We start from the raw sequence: 9,353 nt of genomic DNA, 5'->3' as shown, positions 1-9,353 counted from the left end.
ATATATATATATATATATATATATATATATACATATATATATATATATATATATATATGTGTGTAGACATTAAGCAACTCCTTAATAGATAAATCTAGTCGCGCTCTCCTCTCTTGTGAGTTGTATAAATAATTAGGTAACTGGAGTCAACTATTTCTTCCCCTTCCTAAAAACTCCACTAACCCCTAAATTTTTCCGCTCTGACCAAATATACACTATTCTGGTAAATCCATTCTGCCAACTGAAATAGTTGCAGAATCACTGAAAATGATTCTGCTCCGTGGATTTTAAACGTTTTTATGTGCTGACCGCAATGTGCTTTATGTGCTGAAGCCAATATGTTTAGACAACTTTTCTTTTCTGAAAATATGAAAGAAGAAACTGAAAGACAGAGCAATACAGAATTGTTGCTAATAAACAGATGCATACTAACACCCCACCACACACTCACTGACAAATACGTCGAATAATAAGTTAATACAAGGGTGAAAAATGAATAAAAGAAGGGTAATTGTGGGGTAAGTTACAGTCGTTAGACTGTGGCCATGTTGGCCTTGAAGAAGTTTTAATCGAATGAATCGAGTCCAGGACTTAGTTTTAAACCCTCATACTTATTCTATCGATCTCGGGAAAGTAAACACACCAACAGCGGTTGTTAAGCGGTGATGGGGGAACAAACAGAGACACAACGACAGACACACACATACACACACACACACACACACACACATATATATATAGTTAACGGCCTTCTTTCAGTCTGTCTACCAAATCCACTCACAAGGTCTTGGCCGCTCCGAGGCTATAGTACAAGACACTTGCTCAAAGTGCCAAGCAGTGAAACTGAACGAGGAACCATGTGGTTGGGAAACAAGCTTCTTACCACACAGTCACTCCTGCACCTCATATGCTGAAAATAATAATAAATAGGACACAAAAACCAAAGAAAAAATTGCGGACGATTGGCAGACGACATTTTTCAGAAGTGTAGTAGAAAAAGTAGAATCGATACAAAAGGAAAAGAAAAAGAAATGAATCTTTGAAGCCTGTAAAATAAAGAAATGTTTCTTTTTTAAACTAAGGAAACTGTTAAGATAAAAGCTTCAGATCAGTTGGAGGTTTCAAACATGACTTTGCTGGGTGTGTTTCTGTGGACAGTTAAAAACGATACTCATTCGCTAATGAGATCTCAGCACAGAATTAAAGCAATTCTAGCGGATTAAAATGTTTATGCTTGTCTGTTATATACAATATTGGCTAAAATCTATCGATAAATTGTAAAGTATAGTAGAACGTTGGAACAAAGAACCACCAACACAAAAATATTGATTGAACTAGTAAGAAAGCGTTATATATTCAAATCAGTTTATTCGATTTGCCGAAACCCTTAATAATAATAATGCATTTTAAAATAATGTCTATGTAGACAGTTACTGATGGTACTCGGTCGCTGACAGAATCTCAATACATTTGTAAGATAGTCCGCTTGAAACCACCTTTACAATGTGCCGAGATATTATATAAAAGTTTGCAATCTATGGATATATTCTGTTGCATCACATAGTATTGAAACAGATGCCGTTAATGCATCAGGAATTTATAGATCAATCTAGCTGCCAAAAATGCATTAATCAGATTATCCGATTTAGTTAAGCTCTTAGTAATAGTGAATTTATAAATATTGTCCCTGTTAAACATGGGCTTCCGGTGGCTTAGGACTTTCCAAGTTATGATTAAATCTAGTCTGGCTGGTTCCTCTTTTCTATCAACGAAGATGCCAAAGATACGGTATATAAAGACATGATATTTACATCAGCCTGCAAATCACTGATACGTTCTTCAGTACAGCATACCGCATTTATCACTTATTCACAAAAGCGTAATTACAGGATGACTGTCTAATCCAATAAATCTTGTACTAACCACTAGATTTCTGATGAACCGATATTAACAACAAATTAAGATCTTGATCTTGATCCGCTGAAACATAAGACCCATATAAACATTAACAGAAAAATTAAAGACGATGAGCTGGCGGCGAGCTGGCAGGAACGTTAGCACGACGGGCGAAATGCTTAGCGGTATTTCGTCTGCCGTTACGTTCTGAGTTCAAATTCCGCCGAGGTCGACTTTGCCTTTCATCCTTTCGGGGTCGATAAATTAAGTACCAGTTACGCACAGGGGTCGATGTAATCGATTTAATCCCTTTGTCTGTCCTTGTTTGTCCCCTCTATGTTTAGCCCCTTGCGGGCAATAAAGAAATAAGAAAAATCAAAGACGTTTAAGTGTGACTTTGTAACTAGTCGCATAGCAGACATTTGATAGGCATACACGATATATATTACATACGAGGAGGTTTTCGTTAGAATGACTCAAACCAATAGGTATACACTCTGAGTGGTCAAGTAGGTACGCCACTAAAATTCCAGTGTGAATGGCAGCTGTGGTTTTGTGAGTGCCTTATCCAAAGTGGCTCGAAGTGGCTTTCCCTTTGACCCAGTAGGTATAGGCTAAAGTAAAAAAGACAAGCAAACAAATTGGCATGACTTAAGACGAACATTTAATTTAATGTAATTATATAATGAAAGGTAGAGATAGTCTCTGACAGCTGTTTCTGGAATATCTCAGCTGTTGGAACATCGTGGAGAGCAAAGACTCCATATGCTGAGTGTTCCGTCATCGGAGATAGATAGATAAATAGATAGATAGAGACAGATTAAATATATGCAACAGTGGAATAAATGCTCGTTATCAGTAATAGTTGTGGTTCTGTAAGTCCAGAGATGAGGGAGATATCCAAATAAGTCCAGTTAACTCCAGTGAGATTGAGTATTCGTTAGGTACATCCATGATCAGAGAGAACGGTTAGATAGTAATCCATTGTGAGGGGAAAATGAATGTTAGCAGTTCCAAAAGTTGGACAAATACCGAGGGGAGGAAATACACTCTAGTGGGAGAAAGATAGGTAGATAGGAATTATGTATTAGATGTATACTAATCAGTACATCGAAGCTATAATTGAGGAATTTAAGAGTGGTTGCCCTTGAGAGCTCCTCTATGCCGATGACCTTGTTCTTACCAGAGAAGAAATTTCAGGTATGGAAGCACAGACTGCAATCAAAGAGCCTTAGAGTTAATCTAACAAAGACCAAAGTATTGATAAGTAGGTTAACAGACAAATCACAGAACCCTTCAGGAATATGGACCTGCTCGATATCTAGAAAAGGTATCAGGAGAAACTCAATAAGGTGTACTCAGTGCAAGCTATGGACACATAAAAGGTGCAGCGGTATCATTGGAAAACTAACATCGAAATGTATAAAAAACTAGACTCTCTCAAATGTCACAGGGGATCTTTAGAAGTAGTAGACAGTTTCCGTTACTTTTGTGATCAAATTAGTTGTTCCGAAAGCATAGCTGCTAGAATAACAATAGGCTGGGCGAAGTTCAGAGAACTGCTACCTCTGTTAGTAGCGAATGGCCTCTCCTTGAGAGTTAAAGGCAGGTTGTATGGTGCCTATGTACGAACAGCTATGCTACATGGCAGTGATACATGGGTTGTGACTACTGAAGACATGCGAAGGCTTGAATGAAATGAAGCCATTATGCTCTGCTGGATGGGTAATGTCAGTGTGTATATACGACAATGTGTAAGTATTTGAGGGAAAAACTGGGATACGAGGCATCAGATATAGCGAACAAGAGAGAATATATTGCACTGGCATAGACATGCAATGTGTATGAATGAAGACAGTTGCATCAAGAAGTGCCGATCTCTAATTCTAGAGGGATAATATAGAAGGGCTAGACCCAGGAAGACGTGGGACGAAGTGGTGAGAAAGGATCTACAGACGTTGAGACTCACAGAGGGGACCGGTCTGTGATTAATCTTTATATTTTGTATCTTTTCATTTGTCTTCCTCGCTTACGTTCTGGCGTTTGCTGAATTTTCTTGAGAACAATCTCTTCTTAGTGGTCAGACCATTGGTGGTTTACTTCTAGCAAAATGGATGTCCACTTATATGTCCTCTTACATGTATGTAATATAATTTTCCCGAATCCGTTCACAAGACTTTTGGTCGGGCCGAGACACTTAAACTCATTTAAACCTACACTTCACCATCAAAAAGTTACCTTATGCTTCGAATACTCAGCCAGAGACGCTGCTACTTCAATGAGCAGTTAATCCAGTTGATAGGAGAAAACGTGAACATTCGTCGTCGAGACTGACGGAAATCCATTCTCGCATGTACATATTGCAATGAATGGGTGCAAGCTGGCAGAATCTTTTGCACGCCGTACAAAATGCTTAGCTGTTTTTCTTTCGACTTTACCTTCCGAGTTCAAATACCGCCTAGGTCGTCTTTGCCTTTCATCCCTTCGAAGTCGATAAAGTGCGTACCAGTTGAATACTGCGGTCCATGTAATCGACAAACCACTCCCCACAAAAATTTCAGGCCTTATGCTTATTGTACAAAGTATTATGAAAAAATACATCTGCATCATCGTTTCCATTACCGAACAATCATCAGCTCTATAAATATCTCCCTTTTCCTACTCTCTAGCACAGGAAGTTAAACTTAATATCGTGAGTCAGCCATTTGCATTTCTCCATCTGTCAAAGTTTCTAAGATTTTTTCTTTGTATCCTGTAATTTAATCCAGTTTTAACGTTCGTTGTGCATTGACGGGAGAAAAGGAAGCTATAATTGAAAATAAAATATTAGAAGTATGTTTAAATCTCAGTTCAACAATACGTTTGATGTCTCTATCAGTCATTACGGTTCACAAATAAACTAAACGTTTTCTTTTAAAAAATTAATATTTTGCTTTCTTTTTCCTTGCGTTATTTTTCAATTGTATATCCGCTATTTTTATATCATATGTTCTTGCTTTTAAAATATGTCTGGATATGTATAAACATGAATACATGTCTGTAAGTAGACATAATATATATATATAATGTGTATATGTAGTTTTGTATGTATGTAGATGCAACATATATATATATATATATATGTGTGTGTGTGTGTGTATGTATATGCATACGTATACACACACACACGCACACACATATATACAGAGATGTATGCTCGCACACAGACACAGACACAGACAAACACACACACACACATGTATATATTGTTCATTTATTGACATTATGTTCCACCCAAAAGGCAATATCATTTTCAATTCACAATTTAACATCAAGAAACTTGCGTATAATAAATATACAAATACGTGTATGCATGTTTGTATGTATATCTGTGTATAATATATATATATATATATATATTCATATATACATACGTGTGTATTTCTATACTACTACTACTACTACTACTACTACTACTACTACTACTACTAATAATAATAATAATAATAATAATAATAATAATAATAATAATGATAATTCTTTATTGATCACACGGGCACACAAAAACGGAGGACGATAGACCACAAGTGGGAATTTATATAAAGTGAGTGTAAAGAGTAAAAAAAAACAAACAATAAAATAACAATAATTCGAACAATAGAATTCCCCAAAAGAGAGAAGCTCGGTCCAGGGGCAATCAAAGAACCCTGCTCATCCTGGACACCCTGAACTTCAGGCAATCCGTGGGCAACTATCCCTCTCCTCTCCGTTCTCTCCGGCCTACAGACGCATACTCACGGGTATTCACACGGGCCATCCTCGCCATTTCCATTCACACGGGCCATCCACGCCACGTTTACTTACTTTTCAACAAAATTATCATCGGTTGTTTACGATTGCTCCCGACAACTTCCGAAGGACTAACTTGCTAACCCGGTCTCTGAAAGCTTGTCATGCCGGGAAAGATGCATTCAGTTCCCAGTGTCCGGGGCCTTGTCTATGGATCCTATCTGTGTTAGCCGTACAGAACACAAATTTGTGGTTTGTGTAGCCAACGACTTTGAATTGTGGAGAATTTATGCTACATCCATCTTAAGGCCTACAAATCACTCTGGAAGATCCGATGCTGTTTGCCCGTGTCCAAATTGGAACATTCAAGAAATCAAGTCGGTCAGTGTCAGTCACTTGGAAGCGGCTGAGTTTCTTGTGCTTTTACACTCCTCGCTCCTATCGGTTAGCCCCATCCCTGTCCAGACCTTTCCTTAACAGCGCTGCCATCCCACCTCCCATTGCAAATCTCGAAATCGTTGAAAAGACCGTGTATGTCGGAAATCCTGGTTTCACTGAAGGCTGTCACATCCATAGATAATGTCCTGAGGTCACTGAGCAGGTGACCTTGCTTTCAGAGTGACCCCAAACCACGAAGATTTATACAATCCACTCTTAAATAGTGACCCGAGAGAGTTTGGAGACGAAGCAAAGGAAAGGGGTCTACTTACCGAGTCCCGCTAGAGGTCATGTGGTTCAACCTCCATAACTTGTTGGAGTTCCTTTGGGTACCCCTTTTAAAAGCCTATTCGTGGTTTTGACATTGGGGGCCCCAACGTTGTAATGGAAGTTCTCTCTAATGTTTTCATATGATACCAGAGGCACCATCATTAGTTTTCTGGGACTTGAACGGTTCTGGTGCTGAAGAACTCAACCTTGCTCTCGACGTCCTTCCTTCGTGCTATGAGGGTCATCAATTCTTTGTTAGCCCTCCTCACTAGAAAACGAAGTTTTGTGTTTGCGTGGTTGGTTGCTGCTGCTGCTGGAGATATTTTCGTTTCGTGGTTTGTTGCAGCTGTGGTAGTGTTTGTTGGTGGAGCTGGTTGTAACAGCGGTGGATGTATTGACGATTGCAGTGCTGGTGGCATCGGTGTTGCTGTATGGGTGTCTGTGACTGTTGTGGCTGTGTTTTCTTTGTTTTTTTTTGTGCATGTGTTCGTGTGGAGCATGATGATTTATTGTGTTTTACTTTTATTTGTTTCTGGTTGTTGGGGGTTCTCTCTCATTTTCAATATCTGATGCAGACGTATCTATATTTGTGGAGGCAGGGTACAAGTCTATGTATGTATTTGCGTTTGGAACGGGGAGCGGGAAGGAGAGAGAGAGAGAGAGAGAGAGCTTCGTTAAGAGAGCCCATAGGTGGCGTGTCTGTCCGTTATTATTATTCTTTCTACTATTGAAGGCGGTAGTGGTGGCGTCACTGCTGGCGTTGTTGGTGTTGCTGTTGTCGATGTTCTTGCAGCATTTGCTGATTTTGCTGTTCCTGTTGCTGTTTATGATGCCGTCATTGCCCGGGGTCGGTGCCGCTTTTGTTGTTGATTGTTTCTAGTGTCGCTGTTGTGACTCTTGGGGACCGAGCGTTGGCAGTAAGAGCGTTCTTTGGCTTCCTGTCTTTTGTTCGAGTCAGCGTGGCTTTCTACCCTCAACCGTAACATGCAAATGACGGAAGGCAAATGACGTTTGAGATCTTATGGAGTGTGTCTGGTTTAATGTGGAGTAACATCTCCACATTGATCCCATATCAATTTCACGACGTCTCCGCTTCATCTCTAGGAGGCTGTTACATTCTTCCAAAACGATACATGCTAATATCCACTACAAATTGACTTCCCGTGGAATTCCTGAGATTTTTACCCTTACTGTCCTCTTTCCTAAAAACGATGGATGGTGCATATATTTTTCGCTCCGACAGAGAACCACGGAACATTTGTCGGAGTTTGAGTCACGAAGAGCACTGAAATGCCGGCAAACTGCTTGGCTCTCGAGTTATGCTGAATATCGCGCATTATCATTTTCAGTGCACATCTGCCTGGCTAGCTGTCCCCGGCTGCTTGGTGTTTACAAAAACACATTTACAAATCACGGCTTTTTATGTGTTCATGCCAACACTTCGGGAACGGGAACGGCAGTTTCCATCCACGCTTTTTCCAGCTTTAACAGTGTGGCCGCTTGGGCCAGACTATATCCGTTGGTAGTATGTCCTTTCTATATAACTCTGTGCCTTTCGCAGCCGTTCCTGCGAATATATTATTTTTGTTACTGTTGTTGATGGTATCCTCGTTATTCACAATGGAACTATCGTTACCGTTTAAGTTATCGAGGCTACTGTTGTTTTTGTTTATTTAATCTATCATATTTTTTGCAGTGGTGATGGCGGAGCAGGTAATGGCCGTGCTCGTAGTCTTATTGTTGTCGCTGTTAGTCAATGTGTTTGGTAGTGTCTCATACATTGCAGGCAACTCAATTAAATCTTCGTGCTGTATTGCCATTGTCGTTGTTGCTGCTGCTGTTTGTTGTAAGCATTGATAGTGTAGTCCACTGTACGTTGAACGTGGTGAGTATTCACCTTCCCTTCCATTTGAGGGTAGAAGGTAGAGAGTCTTGCAATCCACTATCAAAGCTATCTTATTACCTCTTCCATGCCTTTTAGCAGGACTGACGTCGCCATGTCTGTTTATGATATTATATTTCCCCGCAACAGAATGGAAATTTTCTTTTCGAAATTGTGCCTCCAAAGGGACACAAACAAACGAACAAGCCAAACCTATGCAATTATGGTGTTTCTAACAAGCGTCTTGTAACAAAATAAAAACAATTAACAACTTTTGGAGACACAGATTAAAACGATAAATTTCCGAGCAAGAAAACACGCATGCTTCCACAATGAATAAATAATGATAATAATAATAATAATAATAATAATAAAAATAATAATAATAATAATAATAATAATAATAATAATAATAATAATGATAATAATAAGAAGAAGAAGAAGAAGAAGAAGGAGAAGAAGAAGAAGAAGAAGAAGAAGAAAAAGAAGAAGGAGAAGGAAAATAACAACAACACTACCACCATTACTACCACCATACGACGACCACAACGACCACACCCATACCAACATTACCGTCTGTATTTCTTACATTCCTTCACATTCTTAATCCCTTCGTATCCAAAATAAGAACTAAAAAAAACAAAAACCCTTCCTGTTTAATCCAGTGACCTTCCACAATCGATGGTTGACATTTCTTGTATGTCTCGAGGTTGTGCTTGGCGTAAAGTTCATTTATATTTATATTCGGAAAATTCTGGTGCAGTTCATTGACATAAAAATGTCAGAGACGCAAATGAAAAACGTTATTTCTTTTTTATTTCTGTTCATTTATTTTCTCTCAGATCATTTTATCGTTATTTTTGCATGTATATTTTGTTATATATATTTATCTGTGTGTATATTCGTACGTGCCTATGTATGTAAGTAAGTATGCACGCATATATGTATGTATGTATGTATGTATGTATGTATGTATGTATGTATATATTGATTATGTATTCATGCTTGTATGTATATGTACACACACAGGCTAGTAAGACGTTGAAAAACACTATATTCAGTTGTCTTAAGATCATTATATATATATATATATATATAT

Source organism: Octopus bimaculoides, chromosome 25 (assembly GCF_001194135.2).
Source record: "Octopus bimaculoides isolate UCB-OBI-ISO-001 chromosome 25, ASM119413v2, whole genome shotgun sequence".
NCBI classification, from domain to species: Eukaryota; Metazoa; Mollusca; class Cephalopoda; order Octopoda; family Octopodidae; genus Octopus; species Octopus bimaculoides.
Note: the sequence above shows the minus strand (reverse complement) of the source record.